The sequence below is a fragment of the Triticum dicoccoides genome, chromosome 1A (genome assembly GCF_002162155.2).
Source record: "Triticum dicoccoides isolate Atlit2015 ecotype Zavitan chromosome 1A, WEW_v2.0, whole genome shotgun sequence".
In the NCBI taxonomy this organism is placed as follows: Eukaryota; Viridiplantae; Streptophyta; class Magnoliopsida; order Poales; family Poaceae; genus Triticum; species Triticum dicoccoides.
Genome location: NC_041380.1, coordinates 244,903,025 through 244,925,230, shown reverse-complemented (window position 1 = coordinate 244,925,230; position 22,206 = coordinate 244,903,025).

Here is a 22,206-nt window from a genome sequence, read left to right as displayed (position 1 = left end):
TCTGAGCAGCCAAGAATCCTACTGACCATAGTAATTTAACCCATCGTTTTCATGTTCTAAGAAATCTGTATTATGTTCTTGTACAAAGTAACATGCATCCCACAATATCAAACTCATAATCTGAGAGTTCTCACACACACTACTATTCCTTGCTAGGAAAAAAGAGAATAACTAGGAACCTCACACACACTACTAATCCAGCATCCACACGGACAGAAAACCCAGCAGCCATTTTCGAATTTGTATTGCGTGCACAGCCAGCATCCATGTGCGCCCAGCTATGGTGTTTGGGGAGCATCAGAGGCAACGTACCTATGCGAGGGATCTCAACCACGACGCGCGGAGGAACCGATCTCGGGCGCCGTCCGAAGATCCTTCGATGGAGAGAGAGGGCCGCCGGGCGGCGCGGGCCAGCTGCGCCGTTGAAGATCTTGGGGCCCCGTCCAAGATCTTGCGGCGGCGCCCGCAGGGCGGGAGACGGAGCGGCCGCCCCAGTGCGACTCAGGAAACGGCGACCGATGGGCGGGGGAAGGAGCGACCGCAGGGCGGGAGAAGGAGAGGCGGCCCCTGTGCGACTCAGGCGACGGCTGCCAGGCAGAGAGGCGGCGGCAGGCGGCGGCAGAAAAATGAAGAACGCACGAGAAGTGAAACCTACGAACTAAGATAGGGCAATTCTATTCCAGCTGTGATTACTTACGTTAATAATCACAGCAATTACCCATATTATTAATTAATAACATTATCATTAAGAAAGGACTAATCTACCCTTACAACCAATTACTAAAATGTCCTCAAGAAAAAAAAACAGGGATCAATAATGACCATTGGATCAACCATATACTACCCACTATTTACAGGAGTATGATGCACCGTAAAATATCTCAAAAAAAATACTCCCATTAGATCGCTACTTTAGTGATCTATCTTTTTTCTGAAATATGCACGAGTGTGCATATCATCTACTTAGATCTCATTTGGTTTAGAAGAATATTGTAGAAATTTCATAGGATAGGATTTTTATAAAAAAAATCTTTTAGAGTCCTTTGGTTTATAGAAATGGAATCCTATTTCTATGAAGGAATTCTTTCTATCATTCACATTCCATAGGAAAATAAACATCAGTCTAGACTCAATGAAAAAAAAATCCTATGATGTGAATCAAAGGGCATCTCCTTTCCTACTCCTACTCATAGGATTTGAGATACATGTCATCTCATTTCCTATGACTTTTCTGTTCCTACGATTTTCCTACCCTATGAACCAAAGAAGACCTTAAAGAAGAGAAATGGGTGAAAGAAACCCTTCACAAATAGTGTTACAAGTAATTGCATGCAAGCACTACTCTGCCCGGTCACAACCGGCCTAGTTGGCCTACTCATCTCTCGTGCTAATCCACCTAGCTAGCTCCACTATGAAATGGTCAAGGTCGTCCTTGATTAAACCCGCTCGCTTCCAATTCCTACACTCCAAGTGTTTGGTCCCGATGACCCGATGTAAGGAGGGTGTTGCACCGTCGACACGATTGCATTTCGATACTTTCATAGTGTCCACATACCCAACATGGTCATCGTTCTATTGTCCTTGTCTGAATGTCGATTGCTTGTCCTGCTGGTGCACCAATCTGTCAGGACGTCCAGTTGGGTGGGTGCGTACGTGGGCGACTCCATCGTCGTGCCTATTATCGTCCACATTTATCACGAGAAGACACACTGGAGGAGTAAGTGGTTGATCGTCTCGTCGTGCTGATCACAGAACAGGCACTTGTCCTGATGGGGTAGACCCCTTCGCGCTAGGCGATCGGACGTCCGGCATCTATTTTTGATGGCTAGCAAGGAGAAGAATTTGCATCAGAGGGGGCTCGCGATTTCCATGTGAAGTTTGCAGTTGGGATACTTCCTTTCCCCAAAACTTGGCGGCATATGTTGATCTTGTTGAGAAACATCCGTCCTTCTCTCACGCCCATGATATTGTGTCTGGGATCTCATCGTTTAGTTGAACCGTGGTTGTGCGGTCCCATATATCGAAGAACTCGAGCAGCTGCTCCTCCGTCAGCTCAAGGCCAAAGTCACACGCCCAGGAACCATGCGTTAGCGTGTCTTGTACGGTTTTCATCTTTCTGATTTTGTTCGGCACATCCCTGTATATCCCCGGTGGTAGCTCTTGCACTCAGTATCCCTAAAGCCAACGATCCTCCCAGAACAAGACCGTGCGGCCATTACCTACAGTGGTGTTGGCAGCCGCCCTGACCAGTTCCATGGATTCCTTGGGCACCTTGATTTGGAATTCACTCCAAGGCCGCGAGGGGTCCATATGCTGCAACCATGACCATCTTGCCTACATAGCACAGTTTAACCACCCGAGGTTTGGCAATCCTAGTCCTCCTACCCACTTTGGTGTGCATACGGTATCCCATGCCACCGCACAATTTCCACCATTGGCCTTGTCTTTTCCACACCACGAGAATCCTTTGCATAGTTTCGTCATTGCCATAAGCGTCTTTGGCGGGATGTCTGGTACGTCCATTTTGCATCATGTTTTCTTACTATTATTTATGATGTTTTTATGCACAATAATGCTTTTTGGAGTAATTCTAATACCTTTTCTCTCATAATATGCAAGGTACACACAAAGAGGGAGAATTTCGACAGCTGGAAATCTGGATCTGGAAAAGCTACGTCAGGCCACCTATTCTGCACAACTCCAAACAAGCTGAAACTTTACGAAGATTTTTTATGGAATATATGAGGAATATTGGAGCCAATAAGTATCAGAGGGGGGCCACCAGGTGGGCACAACCCACTTGGGCGTGCTAGGGAGCTCAGGCACGGTGGGTTATGCTCCCCTCGACCCACCTCTGGTGCCCATCTTCTGGTATGTAAGTCATTTTGACCTAGAAAAAATAAGGAGAGGACTTTCGAGACTGAGCGCCGCTGTCTCGAGGCGGAACTTGGGCAGGAGCACTTTTGCCCTCCGGCGGAGCGATTCTGCCGGGGGAACTTCCCTCCCGGAGGGGGAAATCATCGTCATCGCCGTCATCATCGCCAACAACTCTCCCATCTTGGGGAGGGCAATCTCCATCAACATCTTCAACAACACTATCTCCTCTCAAACCCTAGTTCATCTCTTGTGTTCAATGTTTGTGCCGGAACTATAGATTGGTGCTTTTGGGTGACTAGTAGTGTTGATTACATCTTATAGTTGATTACTATATGGTTTATTTGGTGGAAGGTTATATTCTCAGATCCATTATGCTATTTAATACCCCTCTGATATCGAGCATGTTTATCACTTTTGAGTAGTTACTTTTGTTCCTGAGGTCATGGGAGAAATCATGTTGCAAGTAATCATGTGAACTTGATATGTGTTCGATATTTTGATAGTATGTATGTTGTGATTCCCTTAGTGGTGTCATGTGAACGTCGACTACATGCCACTTCACCATATTTGGGTCTAAGGGAATGCATTGTGGACTAGTTATTAGATGATGGGTTGCGAGAGTGTCAGAAGCTTAAACCCTAGTTTATGCGCTATTCCGTAAGGGACCAATTGGACCGAAAAGTTTAATGCTATGGTTAGGATTTATCCTTAATACTTTTAACGTAGTTGCAGATGCTTGCAAGGGGGTTAATCATAAGTAGGAGGTTTGTTCAAGTAAGAACAACACCTAAGCACCGGTCCACCCACATATCAAATTATCAAAGTAGCGAACAAGAATCAAATCAACATGATGAAAGTGACTAGATGAAATTCCCGTGCACCCTCAAGAACGCCTTGCTTATCATAAAAGACCGTTTTGGTCTGTCCTTTGCCTCAAAAGAATTGGGCTACCTTGCTGCACTTTTGTTACTATTATCATTACTTGCTCGTTACTAAACATCTCATTATCAAACTACTCTGTTACTTACAATTTCACCACTTGCAGACATTACCTTGCTGAAAACCATTTGTCGTTTCCTTCTTCTCCTCGTTGGGTTCGACACTCTTACTTATGGAAAAGAGCTACAATTGATACCATATACTTGTGGGTCATCAAGGCTATTTTCTAGCGCCGTTGCCCGGGAGTGAAGCGCCTTTGGTAAGTGAAAATTGGTAAGGAAACATTTTATATACTGTGCTTGATAGAGACAAAGGTGTCCTGATGTTTTGATGAGATATATATTGTTTTCTGTGGGAGTCGACTTTGACGATCCGACTACGAACGTGCGAAGACGTCGCGCCTTAGCAATCGCTAAACCAACTTCCGAGGGTTATTGACCACGCGGAGCACGATCAACCTGGCCACGAGGGTCTATTTCCTGCGAGCAAACGAAGAACAAGCAAGAAACTGAGATTGCAATCTGGATATTGCGAATAAAAGAGGAAAGATTTATTAATGAAGGTGGGGTTCTGTGACGTCTTGGTCTGGTCGTTGGACACAAACGAAGTACGCGAAGTTGCAGCTATGGCGAACTTTTAATCTAAACAAAACCCAAAGTCTAAACGACGCCCTAAGGGCTGTATATATGGAGGAAGAGGGGGGAATTTCGTGTCCCTTGGAGGAGGGGTCCAAAACCTACCCTAACTCTTGTTTCCCCACATATACGGACTCTAAAAACAGCCTATACTTAAGTATTTCGAAAATACATGGGCCTGGCCCAATAATAAGGTGACGCAACACCTAGAATAGCCTCTGGACGAAATTTATAAAGTGGCATCTTTTATATTTCGTCCAAGGCTTCATGCACTTCTTATGGTGGCTTCAAAGTCCTGAAATCATCACTTGTAACTCCGTTCTTAATCCCCTTGCGCATGTCATCACCTCCATGCTTGGTCTTGCTCCAGTGTTCATCCCTCTTATCCATGCGAGGCCCTTCATTTGTAAGCAAAACAAATGTATCCAATTTAGACAACATCATATTCTCACGAACATTAGAATCATTACCAAGAAACAAAAGTACCTGATAATTTAATTGGCGTGCGCGAGCTCTAGTAATTGGTCCAGTATGTATAGCAGCAGGGGTTGTGGGTGTAACAATGGTATTGATGTCCTTATCCTCCTCCCTTTCTTGAAATGAAGTCGCCCTCGACGGAAGCTCATCTTCCTCATCCAAATAAGGCTTCAAATCTGCAATGTTAAAAGTGGGACTAACCCCAAAATCTGCAGGCAATTCAAGTTTATATGCATTATCATTTATTTTCTCTACCACCTTAAAAGGACCATCAGCACGTGGCCTTATCTTTGATTTGCGCAAATTAGGAAATCTATCCTTACGCAAATGTAACCAAACAAGATCTCCAGGTGCAAACACAACATGTTTTCTACCCTTATCTCTAGCAAGTTTATATTTAGCATTCATACGCTCAATGTTTTCCTTAGTTAACTCATGCATTTTTAAATCAATTCAACACGTTCTTTAGCATCAAAATTAACCTTCTCCGAAGATGGAAGAGGCAACAAATCAATAGGTGCACGAGGTAGGAAACCATACACAATTTCAAAAGAACACATCTTAGTAGTAGAATTCAATGAACAATTATAAGCAAATTCAATATGAGGCAAGCATTCTTCCCACATTTTCTTATTATTCTTCAAAACAGCCCTAAGCATAGTAGACAATGTTCTATTGACTACTTCAGTTTGTCCATCAGTTTGGGGGTGACAAGTAGTACTAAAAAGCAGTTTAGTCCCCAACTTAGCCCATAAATATCTCCAAAAGTGGCTAAGAAATTTAGTATCACGATCTGAAACAATAGTATTTGGCACACCATGCAAGCGAATAATTTCACGAAAGAACAAATCAGCAACATTAATAGCATCATCGCTTTTATGACATGGTATAAAGTGTGCCATTTTCGAAAATCTATTCCCGACAACAAATATGCTATCCCTCCCCTTCTTTGTTCGAGGTAAACCTAAAACAAAGTCCATAGATATATCCTCCCAAGGAACACTAGGTACATGCAAAGGCATATATAAACCATGAGGATTGAGTCGTGACTTAGCTTTTTGGCATGTAGTGCAGAGAGCAACAAAGCGCTCAACATGTCGTCTCATCTTTGGCCAAAATAAATGTGTAGCAAGTATATCCTCTGTCTTCTTGACGCCAAAGTGTCCCATTAATCCTCCTCCATGCACCTCCCGCAACAACAAAAGACGAACGGAACTAGCTGGAATACATAGCTTGTTAGCACGAAACACAAATCCATCGTTAAGAACGAACTTGTTTCAAGTTTTCCCGTCCTTACAATTCTGCAGTACATCTTTAAATTCAGCATCATGCACATATTGATCTTTGATGGTCTCCAAACCAAATATTTTAAAGTCAAGTTGTGAAAGCATAGTATAATGACGAGACAATGCATCGACAATAACATTTTCTTTACCCTTCTTGTGTTTAATGACATCAGGGAAAGTCTCAATGAATCCAACCCATTTAGCATGTCTATGATTCAGTTTTGCTTGACTTTTAACGTGTTTCAAAGATTCAGGATCAGAATGTATAACAAATTCCTTGGGCCATAAATAATGTTGCCCTGTTTCTAAGGTCCGAACAAGAGCATATAATTCTTTATCATAAGTAGAATAGTTAAGACTAGGCCCACTCAATTTTTCAGAAAAGTATGCAACAGGTTTGCCATCTTGTCATAACACACCTCCTAATCCAATTCCACTAGCATCACATTCAAGCTAAAAAGTCTTATTAAAATCAGGAAGTTGGAGTAAAGGAGCATGTGTCAACTTATCTTTCAATACCGTGAAGGCTTCTTCCTATGAGGTACCCCAAACAAAAGGCACATCCTTCTTTGTAAGCTCGTTGAGAGGTGCAACAATGGTGCTGAAATCTCTCACAAAACGCCTATAGAAACCAGTGAGGTCAAGGAAACTCCTCACTTGTGTGACCGTTTTGGGCTGCGGCCAACTCTCAATAGCTTCAATCTTGGCTGTATCAACTTCAATTCCCTGTGGAGTAACAACATAGCCAAGAAAAGATACTCGGTTGGTGCAAAAGGTGCACTTTCCAAGGTTACCAAACAAACATGCATCACGTAGAGCAATAAAAACAGCACGTAAATGTTCCAAATGTTCCTCCAAAGATTTACTATAAATTAGTATATCATCAAAATAGGCTACCACAAATCGTCCAATGAAAGCACGTAAAACTTCGTTCATTAACCTCGTGAAAGTACTAGGTGCATTTGTTAACCCAAAAGGCATGACTAACCACTCATATAATCCAAACTTAGTTTTAAATGTTGTTTTCCATTCATCTCCCAATTTCATACGAATTTGATGGTATCCACGACGCAAATCAACTTTGGAGAATATTGTAGAGCCACTCAATTCATCAAGCATGTCATCTAGCCTAGGAATAGGATGACGATAACGAATAGTAATATTATTAATGCCTCTACGATCAACACACATACGTGACGTACCATCCTTTTTCGGCACTAAAATGATAGGAACAACACAAGGACTAAGGGGTTCGCGTATATAACCTTTGTCGAGAAGCTCCTGTACTTGACGCATAATCTCCTTCGTCTCCTCTGGATTGGTACAGTATGGCACACGGTTGGGTAATGATGCACTGGGAATTAAGTCAATTTAATGCTTAATCCCTCAAATAGGTGGTAATCCCGGTGGCACGTCTTGTGGAAAGACGTCAGCAAACTCCTGCAAAATGTTAGTGACAGCATGAGGCAAAGAGGAAGGCATGTCCTCGAATGAAAATAATGCCTCTTTGCACACAAAAGCATAGTAAACAGATTTGCTAAAATCTAGATCACCAATATCAGATTTAGTGGCAAGTAAACATGCACTTTTCAATTCAATTTCAGAAGCAAGACTAGATGGTTTATTATCGCTTCATTTGTTGCTCAAATTCTTTTGCCACAATCTGATTTTCACTCTTATTTTGCTCCTGTTTTGCTTTATTAGCTCTATTAATATCATCTTTCAAAATGGAATCAGGAGTCATAGGAAGCAAAGTAATATTTTTATCCTCATGAACAAGAGTATACTGATTGTTTCTACCATGGTGTACAGAATTTTATCAAATTGCCATGGTCTGCCAAGTAATAAGGAACATGCTTGCTTGGGTACCACATCACAATCAACATAATCAACATATGTAGAGACACTAAAATGCACACGAACAGTACGTGTTACCTTAACCTTGCCGCTGTTGTTGAACCCTTGGATGTAGTAAGGATGTGGATGTGGTCTTGTGGTGAGAGATAGCTTCTCCACCATCTTCATGCTAGCCAAGTTGTTGCAGCTCCCTCCATCTATGATGACGCAAACAGAACGTTCCTTTACAACTCCCTTTGTATGGAACAAATTATGCCTCTGATTTTGCTCAGCTTGAGTAACCTGCACACTCAAAACACGTTGAGCAACTAAACATTCATACCTGCCAGCGTCTTCAGGAGCCATGTATTGCGTCTCATGATCAAAATCATCTACACCGTGTTCGTCACGTGTAATAAGAGCCAAAGTCTCCTCATCATAGTCACTAGCGGACTCATACCCACCATTCTCAGTAGCAATCATCACACACTGAGATTTGCATTCTCTCGCAAAATGTCCTCTTCCCTTACAACGATGACAAATAATATCACTTGTGTGCCCTGTTGGTGCCACGGAAGAAGAAGAGCTGTGCGCAGGCCCGACAGGTGTGCTCTTGGCAGATAGTGGTGGTTGTGCCTGCTTTCTTGTATCACGGCTGGAGGTGGCACCTGATGGAGGTGCTGGTGTAGTGGAAGTAGAGGATGCACGTGGTGTCCATGATGAAGATCGACCTGCAGAAAAGTTAGTTCGCGCCAATGTCTGTCGATCCTGCACTTCATGTTCAGCTTTACAAGCAAGATGGAATAAACGAGTGATATTATTATACTCATTATACTCTAGAATGGTCTGAATCTCTCTATTTAATCCACCCATAAAACATGCAAGCATAGCTTCATTCTCCTCAACAATACCACATCTAATCATGCCAGTTTGTAATTCCTGATAATATTCTTCTACATAATTTTTTCCTTGTCTTAAACACTGCAATTTTTAAATTAATTCACATTGATAATATGGTGGAACCCAACGAGTACCCATAGCAGTTTTTAAAGCAGCCCAAGTAGCTGGAATAGGATATAATCTACAATGTTCAGACCACCAAACACATGCAAAGCTAGTGAAAGCACAAACAGCAGCAGGAACACGTCTTTCTTCAGGATATTGTAAACATGTAAATCGTTGTTCAGTTTCTAACTCCCAAGTAAGATATATATCAGGAACATATCTACCCTCAAATGGTGGAATATTCAATTTTAGTTTAGGGAGATGATCATGATCCCGTACCCGAGGGGGAGCCCTACCATTGCCATTATTTGCATGTGGACGACCTGGTGGTTGTGGTGCTGGTGGTTGCATGTAGTTCTGATTTTGATCAACCTCATCCTCGTAATCTCCCGCATAATCATCCTCCTCCGCATCAGCAGCAGGAGACACAGAAGTATCAACGACAACACCAACAGTTTGGCCAGGCGCAAGAGGGACACGGCTCGCTCGGCGGAGGGCTATTTCGCGATGTGGAGGTAGTCGTCGTCGTCATTGTTGTTGTTGTTGTTGTTGTTGTTGTAGAGGTGCGTTAGTTGCAGCCGGTGGTGGTGGTGGAAGACGCGCGAGCAATTCATTAAACTTGTTATCAAGCTTTGTTTCGAACATCTTCTCCATGCCATCTATCTTCTCCATGGCCTCTTCAAATCTGTCTAGCACATCTTGCACCTGTCCACTGATCATTTGCTAAAATTTATCATGCAACTCCTTATTTGTCATGTTCTCCCTATCAGTCTCGTCGGCTTGTGATCCTGCCATGGTTAGCAGCAATAGAAACACACAAGAATATGATCCTACAGACTACTAACAAGAGGTGGTGGTGGGTGCCACAAATCCGTCAAGCAAGTCTCAAATTCTTACCAGTTCTTACCCAGCAGTAGGAAGTGATCGGCAACCGTCGTAGTCAAAACTCTCAAAGCTTGGATAGAGCGATTACCAGGGAGAGTCAAATGCATGACGTAGATGTATGTGGAGCTGGGAAGACTTATAATATGGTAGCAAAAAGGGTCAGCAATAATCAATTCAGAGATGCAAAGGTGAATAGACGCTCAACGACAGTACTGTGCTAGTCCTAGGCTAGACCGTGCTAGAGACACGAGCCTAGAACACTAACAAAATCATGGCGCTGCACGTAAACAATGGAGGAGCACACTGTGATTTTTTTCTCTTTTTCCCTTTTTTTCTTTGCACTTTTTTCCTCTTTTTTTTGCTCCGCAACATTTTTTTGAAAAAGTCTAAAAACGGTCTAAAAACTGCCTAGCCAGAATTTTCTAGACTTAGTTTTTTTTAAAACTGGAACTATTTTTCTACTTCGGGTAGCACGACCGTTCGGGAGTCCTACTCTGTCACGACTCGGAGTATGGCGTGATCTGGAAATCCAAAACAGAGTAACAAAATACTAGACTCGGACTAGGACTGGTGGCGGAGATGAATCTGGTGGAACTTGGACTGGTGGCGTGATACGTCTCCGTCGTATCTATAATTTTTTATTGTTCCATGCCAATATTATTCAACTTTCATATACTTTTGGCAACTTTATATATTATTTTTGGGACTAACATATTGATCCAGTGCCCAGTGCCAGTTCCTGTTTGTTGCATGTTTTATGTTTCGCAGAATATCCATACCAAACGGAATCCAAACGGGATAAAAACGGACGGAGCTTATTTTTTGAATATTTGGAAAATTCCGGAAGAAAAATCCACGCGAGACGGTGCTCGAGGTGGTCACGAGGTAGGGGGCGCGCCTGACCCCCCTGGGCGCGCCCCCTACCCTCGTGAGCCACCCGTAAGGCAGTTGACACTCTTCTTTTGCCGCAAGAAAGCTAATTTTTGGAAAAAAAATCACGGCGAAGGTTTCAGGCCAATCGGAGTTACGGATCTCCATATATACACGAAATGGTGAAACAGAGCCAGAACAGAACGCAGAACCAGAGAAAAACAGAGAGATAGATCCAATCTCGGAGGGGCTCTCGCCCCTCCCATGCCATGGAGGCCAAGGACCTGAGGGGAAACCCTTCTCCCATCTAGGGAGGAGGTCAAGAAAGAAGAGGAAGAAGGGGGCCCCTCTCCCCCCCTCCTCCAGTGGTGCCGGAGCGCCGCCGTGGCCATCATCATCATCACCGCGATCTTCACCAACACCTCCGCCATCTTCACCAACATCTCCATCACCTTCCCCCCTCTATCTACAGCAGTCCACTCTCCCGCAACCCGCTGTACCCTCTACTTGAACATGGTGCTTTATGCTTCATATTATTATCCAATGATGTGTTGCCATCCTATGATGTCTGAGTAGATTTTCGTTGTCCTATCGGTGGTTGATGAATTGCTATGATTGATTTAATTTGCTTGTGGTTATGTTGTTGTCGTTTGGTGCCCATCATATGAGCGCGCGCATGGATCACACCATAGGGTTAGTTGTATGTTGATAGGACTATGTATTGGAGGGCAAGAGTGACAGAAGCTTCAACCTAGCATAGAAATTAATGCATACGGGATTGAAGGGGGACCAATATATCTTAATGCTATGGTTGGGTTTTATCTTAATGAAATTAGTAGTTGCGGATGCTTGCTAATAGTTCCAATCATAAGTGCATAGAATTCCAAGTCAGGGATGACATGCTAGCAGTGGCCTCTCCCACATAATACTTGTTATCGGTCTAGTAAAGTAGTCAATTGCTTGAGGGGCAATTTCGCCACTCCTACCACCACTTTTCCACACTCACTATATTTACTTTATTGTTTCTTTATCTAAGCAGCCCCTACTTTTTATTTACGTACTCTTTATTATCTTGCAAACCTATCCAACAACACCTACAAAGTACTTCTAGTTTCATACTTGTTCTAGGTAAAGCGAACGTCAAGCATGCGTAGAGTTGTATCGGTGCTCGATAGAACTTGAGGGAATATTTGTTCTACCTTTAGCTCCTTGTTGGGTTCGACACTCTTACTTATCGAAAACTATTGCGATCCCCTATACTTGTGGGTTATCAAGACCTTTTTCTGGCGCCGTTGCCAGGGAGTAATAGCGTGGGGTGAATATTCTCGTGTGTGCTTGTTTGCTTTATCACTAAGTAATTCTTATTGGCTGTTCTTAGTTGTTCTTTATCTTTATTTATGGATATGGAACACGAAATACCAAAAAAATTAGGTGTACTTGCTACTCATGGAGATGGGGAACCTGCCAAAACCCTCGATGCTGGTTATGTGAAAGATATTATGTACTACTTTAATAATCCTGAGAAAACCCCATTTAATTATGTAATGGGAGTAACGTTGGATCAACGTGAATACTTTAGGGATTATCGCTTGACACAAAAAGGGAAACTATTGTGGGATCAAATTTATATATTGAAGTGGTATGCTAGACAACTATGCTCGGAATATGATTATACTTGTTGCTCTAGGATGAATTCTCCACACCTCCCCTTTTCATGCAAATTTAATGATAATGAAACCTTGGCTTCTTATGCTAGAGGTATATATGATTACTATGATGTGGAACAAATAGAAGAATTTGTTGCTTTTATGGGTGCTTATGAAATTGAATCTATGTTTAAAGAGTTTGATGATATTGATGATGCTTGTTATAGATCTGAAAATTTAGCTATCCTCAAATATTGCTATGAGAATTATGAATACAATTATGAAATTAATGCACTTATTAAGAAAGTCTCCGTTGTCCAAGAAGAGACTAATATTTTGCAGGAATCTATGGAAGAAGAAGTTGATGACACTGTGAGCTCATTGGATGAAAAAGATGAGGAGGAGAGTGAAGAACAAAATGAGGAAGAGCGGATTGATCACCCGTGCCCACCTTCTAATGAGAGTAACTCTTCAACTCATACATTGTTTAATTCCCCTTCGTGCTTATCAAAGGATGATTGCTATGATGACTGTTATGATCCCTATGATTCTTTTGAAATATCCCTTTTTGATGATGCTTGCTATGCTTGTGGCCAAGATGCCAATATGAATTATGCTTATGGAGATGAACTTGCTATAGTTCCTTATGTTAAACATGAAATTGTTTCTATTGCACCCACGCATGATAGTCCTATTATCTTTTTGAATTCTCCCGACTACACTATATCAGAGAAGTTTGCACTTATGAAGGATTATATTGATGGGTTTCCTTTTACCGTTGCACATGATGATTTTGATAGATATAATATGCATGTGCTTGCTGCTCCTACTTGCAATTATTATGAGAGAGGAACTATATCTCCACCTCTCTATGTTTCCAACATGATAAAATTGCAAGAAACTGCTTATACTATGCATTGGCCTTTACTAGGTGTGCATGAGTTGTTCTTTTATGACATGCTGATGCATAGGAAGAGAGTTAGACTTCGTCATTGCTTGATATATGTTGCTCTGTGCTCACTACTAAATTACAAATCATTGTTAATTAAAATTGGCTTTGATATACCTTGGGATCCGGGTGGGTCCATTACTTGAGCACTATATGCCTAGCTTAATGGCTTTAAAGAAAGTGCTGCCAGGGAGACAACCCGGAAGTTTTAGAGAGTCATTTATTTCTGTTGAGTGCTTTCATATAGTTTAAAAACAACAAAAATAAAGAGGGGAACCCAAAAAATTTTCAAAAAGGAAAGTGAAAGTGAGAAAGACAAGCACTGTTGAAGTGGGAGAGCTCCTTGAACTTTGTTCATGCTCACGACAACTTTGTGAATCTTGATTACAGAAACTTTTCAATAAAAATAATTATCCCCTTGTACAATTCCATTGTATTATAAAAATAATGTGCCAAGGTTTGCCTTTAGGATGTTTACATTTGCTTGATGGTTTGTACGGTGCAGGACAGAAACTTTGGCTGTAGTGCGCGATTTTACATTTTTAGCTCGAACGTCAAATGGTTCTGATTATTTTTGCACTGTCTTCCTATACAAATTTTTTATTTTTCCTAATTTTGGTAGAAGTTTTCAAGTATCAGAAGTATGCTGAATGTTCAAATTATTACAGACTGTTCTGTTTTAGACAGATTCTGTTTTTGATGCATAGTTTGCTTGTTTTGATGAAACTATCAATTTATATTAGTGGATTAAGCCATGAAAAAGTTATATTACAGTAGACACAATGCAAAAACAAAATATGAATTGGTTTGCAACAGTATTTAGAGTAGTGATTTGCTTTATTATACTAACGGATCTTACCGAGTTTTCTGTTGAAGTTTTGTGTGGATGAAGTGTTCGATGATTGAGAAGGTCTCGATGTGAGAAGAAGGAAGAGAGGCAAGAGCTCAAGCTTGGGGATTCCCGAGGCACCTCAAGTAAATATTCAAGGAGACTCAAGCGTCTAAGCTTTGGGATGCTGGGGAGGCATCCCCTCTTTGTTCAACAAGTATCGGTATGTTTTCAGATTCGTTTTGTTCATGCGATATGTGCAATCTTGGAGCGTCTTTTGCATTTAGTTTTCATTTTTATTTTATGCACCATGCCGGTATGAGATAGTCCTTGGTTGATTTATAGAATGCTCTATGCACTTCACTTATATCTTTTGAGTATGGCTTTACAGAATGCTTCATGAGCTTCACTTATATCATTTGAAGTTTGGATTGCCTATTTCTCTTCACTTAGACAACCGCCATTTGTAGAATGCTCTTTTGCTTCACTTATATTTGTTAGAGCGTGGGCATATCTTTTGTAGAAAGAATTAAACCCTCTTGCTTCACTTATATCTATTTAGAGAGATGACAGGAATTGGTCATTCACATGGTTAGTCATAAAATCCTACATAAAACTTGTAGATCACTGAATATGATATGTTTGATTCCTTGCAATAGTTTTGCGATATAAAGATGGTGATATTGGACTCATACTAGTGGGTGGTTGTGGATTGTAGAAATACTTGTGTTGAGGTTTGTGATTCCCGTAGCATGCATGTATGGTGAACAGTTATGTAACGAAGTTGGAGCATGATTTATTTATTGATTGTCTTCCTTATGAGTGGCGGTCGGGGACGAGCGATGGTCTTTTCCTACCAATCTATCCCCCTAGGAGCATGCGCGTAGTACTTTGTTTCGATGACTAATAGATTTTTGCAATAAGTATGTGAGTTCTTTATGACTAATGTTGAGTCCATGGATTATACGCACTCTCACCCTTCCATCATTGCTAGCCTCTCTAGTACCGCGCAACTTTCGCCGGTACCATAGACCCACCATATACCTTCCTCAAAAGAGCCACCATACCTACCTATTATGGCATTTCCATAGCCTTTTCGATATATATTGCCATGCAACTTCCATAATCATCATATACATGACTTGAGCATTCATTGTCATATTGCTTTGCATGATCGTAAGATAGCTAGCATGATGTTTTCATGGCTTGTCCGTTTATTTGATGTCATTGCTACGCTAGATTATTGCACATCCCGGTACACCGCTGGAGGCATTCATATAGAGTCATATCTTTGTTCGAGATATCGAGTTGTAATATCAAGTTGTAAGTAAATAAAAGTGTGATGATCATCATTATTAGAGCATTGCCCCAGTGAGGAAAGGATGATGGAGACTATGATTCCCCCATAAGTCGGGATGAGACTTCGGACTTTACAAAAAAATAAAAGAGGCCAAAGAAGCCCAAATAAAAAAAAGAGGCCAAAGAAGCCCAAATAAAAAAAAGAGGCCAAAGAAGCCCACCAAAAAAATAAAAAAATGAGAGAAAAAGAGAGAAGGGGCAGTGCTACTATCCTTTTACCACACTTGTGCTTAAAAGTAGCACCATGTTCTTCATATAGAGAGTCTCTTGAGTTATCACTTTCATATACTAGTGGGAATTTTCATTATAGAACTTGGCTTGTATATTCCGATGATGGGCTTCCTCAAATGCCCGAGGTCTTCATGAGCAAGCAAGTTGGATGCACACCCACTTAGTTTCAGTTGGAGCTTTCATACACTTATAGCTCTAGTGCATCCGTTGCATGACAATCCCTACTCACTCACATTGATATCTATTGATGGGCATCTCCATAGCCCGTTGATACGCCTAGTTGATGTGAGACTATATTCTCCTTTTGTCTTCTCCACCATCATATTCTATTCCACCTATAGTGCTATGTCCATGGCTCACGCTCATGTATTGCGTGAAAGTTGAAAAGGTTTGAGAATGTCAAAAGTATGAAACAATTGCTTGGCTTGTCATCGGGGTTGTGCATGATGTGAATATTTTGTGTGGTGAAGATGGAGCATAGCCAGACTATATGATTTTGTAGGGATAACTTTCTTTGGCCATGTTATTTTGAAAAGACATGATTGCTTTATTAGTATGCTTGAAGTATTATTGTCTTAATGTCAAAGGATAGACTATTGCTTTGAATCACTCGTGTCTTAATATTAATGCCATGATTAGACATACGATCAAGATTATGCTAGGTAGCATTCCACATCAAAAATTATTTTTTTATCATTTACCTACCCGAGGACAAGCAGGAATTAAGCTTGGGGATGCTGATACGTCTCCGTCGTATCTATAATTTTTGATTGTTCCATGCCAATATTATTCAACTTTCATATACTTTTGGCAACTTTTTATATTATTTTTGGGACTAACATATTGATCCAGTGCCAGTTCCTCTTTGTTGCATGTTTTATGTTTCGCAGAATATCCATACCAAACGGAATCCAAACGGGATAAAAACGGACGGAGCTTATTTTGGGAATATTTGGAAAATTCCGGAAGAAAAATCCACGCGAGACGGTGCCCGAGGTGGTCACGAGGTAGGGGGGGCGCGCCTGACCCCCCTGGGCGCGCCCCCTACCCTCGTGAGCCACCCGTAAGGCGGTTGACGCTCTTCTTTTGCCGCAATAAAGCTAATTTCAGAAAAAAAATCACGGCGAAGGTTTCAGGCCAATCGGAGCTACGGATCTCCATATATACACGAAACGGTGAAACAGAGCCAGAACAGAATGCAGAACCAGAGAGAAAGATCCAACCTCGGAGGGGCTCTCGCCCCTCCCATGCCATGGAGGCCAAGGACCTGAGGGGAAACCCTTCTCCCATCTAGGGAGGAGGTCAAGAAAGAAGAGGAAGAAGGGGGCCCCTCCCCCCCTCTCCTCCGGTGGCGCCGGAACGCCGCCGTGGCCATCATCATCATCACTGCGATCTTCACCAACACCTCTGCCATCTTCACCAACATCTCCATCACCTTCCCCCCTCTATCTACAGCGGTCCACTCTCCCGCAACCCGTTGTACCCTCTACTTGAACATGGTGCTTTATGCTTCATATTATTATCCAATGATGTGTTGCCATCCTATGATGTCTGAGTAGATTTTCGTTGTCCTAACGGTGGTTGATGAATTTATATGATTGATTTAATTTGCTTGTGGTTATGTTGCTGTCCTTTGGTGCCCATCATATGAGCGCGCGCGTGGATCACACCATAGGGTTAGTTGTATGTTGATAGGACTATGTATTGGAGGGCAAGAGTGACAGAAGTTTCAACCTAGCATATAAATTGATGCATACGGGATTGAAGGGGGACCAATATATCTTAATGCTACGGTTGGGTTTTACCTTAATGAACATTAGTAGTTGCGGATGCTTGCTAATAGTTCCAATCATAAGTGCATAGAATTCTAAGTCAGGGATGACATGCTAGCAGTGGCCTCTCCCACATAATACTTGCTATCGGTCTAGTAAAGTAGTCAATTGCTTGAGGGGCAATTTTGCCACTCCTACCACCACTTTTCCACACTCGCTATATTTACTTTATTGTTTCTTTATCTAAGCAGCCCCTACTTTTTATTTATGTACTCTTTATTATCTTGCAAACCTATCCAACAACACCTACAAAGTACTTCTAGTTTCATACTTGTTCTAGGTAAAGCGAATGTCAAGCGTGCGTAGAGTTGTATCGGTGGTCGATAGAACTTGAGGGAATATTTGTTCTACCTTTAGCTCCTCGTTGGGTTCGACACTCTTACTTATCGAAAACTGTTGCGATCCCCTATACTTGTGGGTTATCATGGCGGCGATGAATCTGGTGGAACTCGGACTGATGGCGGATATATGTTGCAGGTGGAATCGTATTGGCATGATGGCGGCGGATATGTGGTGGCGTATATGGACTCGGATTGGTGGTGAATATGTGGTGGTGGTATATGGCAGCGACGATGAAGTTGGTGTGGTGGTGGTATATGGCAGCAGCGATTATGATTATGCGGTGGTGATATATTGCAGCGGTGACGTGACAACCTGTGAACAGAACTCGAAACTCTAAAGTACTAGACGCTAAGACCAACAACTTGACACGACGATGCAACCACAAATTCAACAAAGCAAATACAAAAAATATTATGCAAAGGCTCAGATTGGTTCAGATAGGATGAACTAGCCCTATTTTTTTTGGCTTTTTCGTGGACTATAGGTAGGAAGAACAGACTCGATCTAAACTACGAAAAACTGTAAAATCTCAACGAGCAACCTGGAAATCTGATACCACTTGATAGAGGCGAAGGTGTCCCGATGTTTCGATGAGATAGATATCGTTTTCTGTGGGAGTCGACTTTGATGATCCGACTACGAATGCGCGAAGACGTCGCACCTTAGCAATCACTAAACCAACTTCCGAGGGTTAATGACCACACCGGAGCATGATCAACCTGACCACGAGGGTCTATTTCCTGCGAGCAAACGAAGAACAAGAAAGAAACTGAGATTGCAATTTCGATATTGCGAATAAAAGAGGAAAGCTTTATTAATGAAGGCGGGGTTCTGTGACGTCTTGGTCTAGTCGTTGGACACAAACGAAGTACGCGAAGTTGCAGCTATGTCGAACTTTTAATCTAAACAAAACCCAAAGTCTAAACGATGCCCTAAGGGCTGTATATGGAGGAAGAGGGCGGGGGTGGGGGGGGGGATTTAGTGGCCCTGGGAGGAGGGGTTCGAAACCTACCCTAACTCTTTTTTCCCCACACAAACGGACTCTAAAAATAGCCTATACTTAAGTATTTTGAAAATACATGGGCCTGGCCCAATAATAAGGTGACGCAACACCTAGAATAGCCTCTGGACGAAATTTATGAAGTGGCATCTTGTATATTTCATCCAAGGCTTCATGCACTCCTTATGGTGGCTTCAAAGTCCTGAAATCATCACTTGTAACTCCGTTCTTGATCCCCTTGCGCATGCCATCATCTCCATGCTTGGTCTTGCTACTGTGTTCATCCCTCTTATCCATGCCAGGCCCTTCATTTGTAAGCAAAACAAATGTATCCAATTTAGGCAGCATCATATTCTCATGAACATTGGAATCATTACCAAGAAATGAAAGTAGCTGATAATTTAATTGGCATGCGCGATCTCTAGTAATTGGTCCAGTATGTATAGCAGCAGGGACTGTGGGTGTAACAATGGTATTGATGTCCTCATCAGTGCTGAAATTTATTGTCACTTGTTACTATGGAAAACAATCCTTTGAGGGGTTTGTTCGGGGTATCTTCACCTCGACCGGAACCACAATTAGCTACCCCTCAACCTACTGTACCTACTGAAAATATTGAATTTGAAATTCCTTTGGGTATGATAGAACAACTACTAGCTAATCCTTATGCGGAAGATGGAACCGAACATCTTGATATGCACTTGATATATGTGGAACAAATTTGTGGATTGTTTAAGCTTGCAAGTTTACCCGGACATGAAGTTAAGAAGAAGGTTTTCCCTTTATCTTTGAAGGGAAAAGCATTGGCATGGTATAGGCTATGCGATGATTTTGGATTTTGGAATTGGAACCGATTGAAATTGGAAATTCACCAAAGAATTTATCCTATGCATCTAGTTCATCGTGATCACAATTACATATATAATTTTTGGCCTCGTGAAGGAGAAAGTATCGCTCTAGCTTGGGGGAGGATTAAGTCAATGTTATATTCATGCTCCAATCATGAGCTCTCAAGAGAAATTATTATTCTGAATTTTTATGCTTGACTTTCTCGTGATGGTTAATCTATGCTCAATAATTCTTGTACTGGTTCTTTTATGAAGAAGACTATTGAATTCCGGTGGGATCTTTTGGAAAGAATTAAACGCAACTCTGAAGATTGGGAACTCGATGAAGGTAAAGAGTCGGGTATTAAGCTTAAGTATGATTGTGTTAAATCTTTTATGAATACCGATGCTTTTCAAAAGTTTAGCGCTAAATATGGACTTGACTCTAAGATAGTAGCCTCCTTTTGTGAATCATTTTCTACTCATGTTGATCTCCCTAAGGAGAAGTGGTTTAAATATCTGTTAAGGAACGTAGCATGCAATTTCAAAAAAAATCCTACGCTCACGCAAGATTTATCTAGGAGATGCATAGCAACGAGAGGGGGAGAGTGTGTCCACGTACCCTCATAGACCGAAAGCTGAAGCGTTAGGTTAACGCGGTTGATGTAGTGAACGTCTTCGCGATCCAACCGATCAAGTACCAAATGTATGACACCTCCGAGTTCAGCACACGTTCAGCTCGATGATGTCCCTCGAACTCTTGATCCAGCATAGGGTCGAGGGAGAGTTTCGTCAGCACGATGGCGTGGTGACGTGATCCGCGCAGGGCTTCGCCTAAGCACTATGTGAATATGCTCGGAGGAGTAAACCGTGGAGAGAGACGCCGCACACGGCTTGGAACAATTGGTATGTCTCCAAGGGGTGCCCTGCCCATGTATATAAAGGAGGGAGAGGAGGAGGCCGACCACCAGGGGCGCGCCAAGGGGGGAGTCCTACTAGGACTCCACTCCTAGTAGGATTCGGCCCCCTTTTTCCTTCTCGTGGAGGGGGAAAGAGGGAAGGGAGAGGGAAGAGGGGAAGGAAAGGGAGGCGCGGCCCCTCCCCTAGTCCAATTCGGACTCCTGATGACCCACAAGTATAGGGGATCAATTGTAGCTCTTTTCGATAAGTAAGAGTGTCGAACCCAACAAGGAGCAGAAGGAAATGACAAGTGGTTTTCAGCAAGGTAATGTCTGCAAATGCTAAAATTGTAAGTAGCGGAGTATTTTGATAGCAAGATAATTTGTAACAAGCAATTAACAATAATAGTAACAAAAGTGCAGCAAGGTAGCCCAATCCCTTTGAGGCAAAGGACATGCCAAAACGGTCTCTTATTATAAGGAAAGCGTTCTTGAGGGTACACGGGAATATCATCTAGTCACTTTCATCATGTTGGCTTAATTCGTGTTCGGTACTTTGATAATTTGATATGTGGGTGGACCGGTGCTTAGGTGCTATTCTTACTTGAACAAACCTCCTACTTATGATTAACCCTCCCGCAAGCATCCACAACTGTGAGAGAAGTATTAAGAATAAATTCTAACCATAAACTTTTGGATCCAATCGGTCCCTTATGGAATAGCGCATAAACTCGGGTTTAAGCTTCTGTCATTCTCGCAACCCATCATCTAATTGCTACTCCACAATGCATTCCCTTAGGCCCAAATATGGTGAAGTGTCATGTAGTCAACGTTCACAAAACATCACTAAGAGAACCACAACATACATACTATCAATATATCGAAGACATATCAAATTCACATGATTACTTGCAACATGATTTCTCTCGTGACCTCAAGAACAGAAGTAACTACTCACAAATGATAAACATGCTCATGATCAGAGGAGTGTTAAATAACATATTGGATCTGAACATATAATCTTCCACCAAATAAACCATATAGTAATCAACTATAAGATGTAATCAACACTACTAGTCACCCACAAGCACCAATCTATAATTTCGGTAATAAGATTGAACACAAAGAGATGAACTAGGGTTTGAGAGTGTAACATCCTAAATTTTTAATTTGGAATGTTATACATTAGAGCATCATGCATATCATATTTTATTTTGCATTTTGGTTGATCCTAGAAATTCTACGCAACTCAATGACCCACGGAGAGAGTTGGGGATTTCGTTATTTTCATATTTGAGTTTTCTCAAATTTTGAGAATAGGATCATTTGATTTTATTTATTTTATCATCAATTATTTCTACTACAAAAATATGAGAGAGGGAATAAAATGACTTTCCCAAAATAAAGAAATATTGAGGATTTAATAATAAAATCAAATAAGCTTTTATTTTAGAGTTTTTCGGTGTTTTATTTGAATTTAGG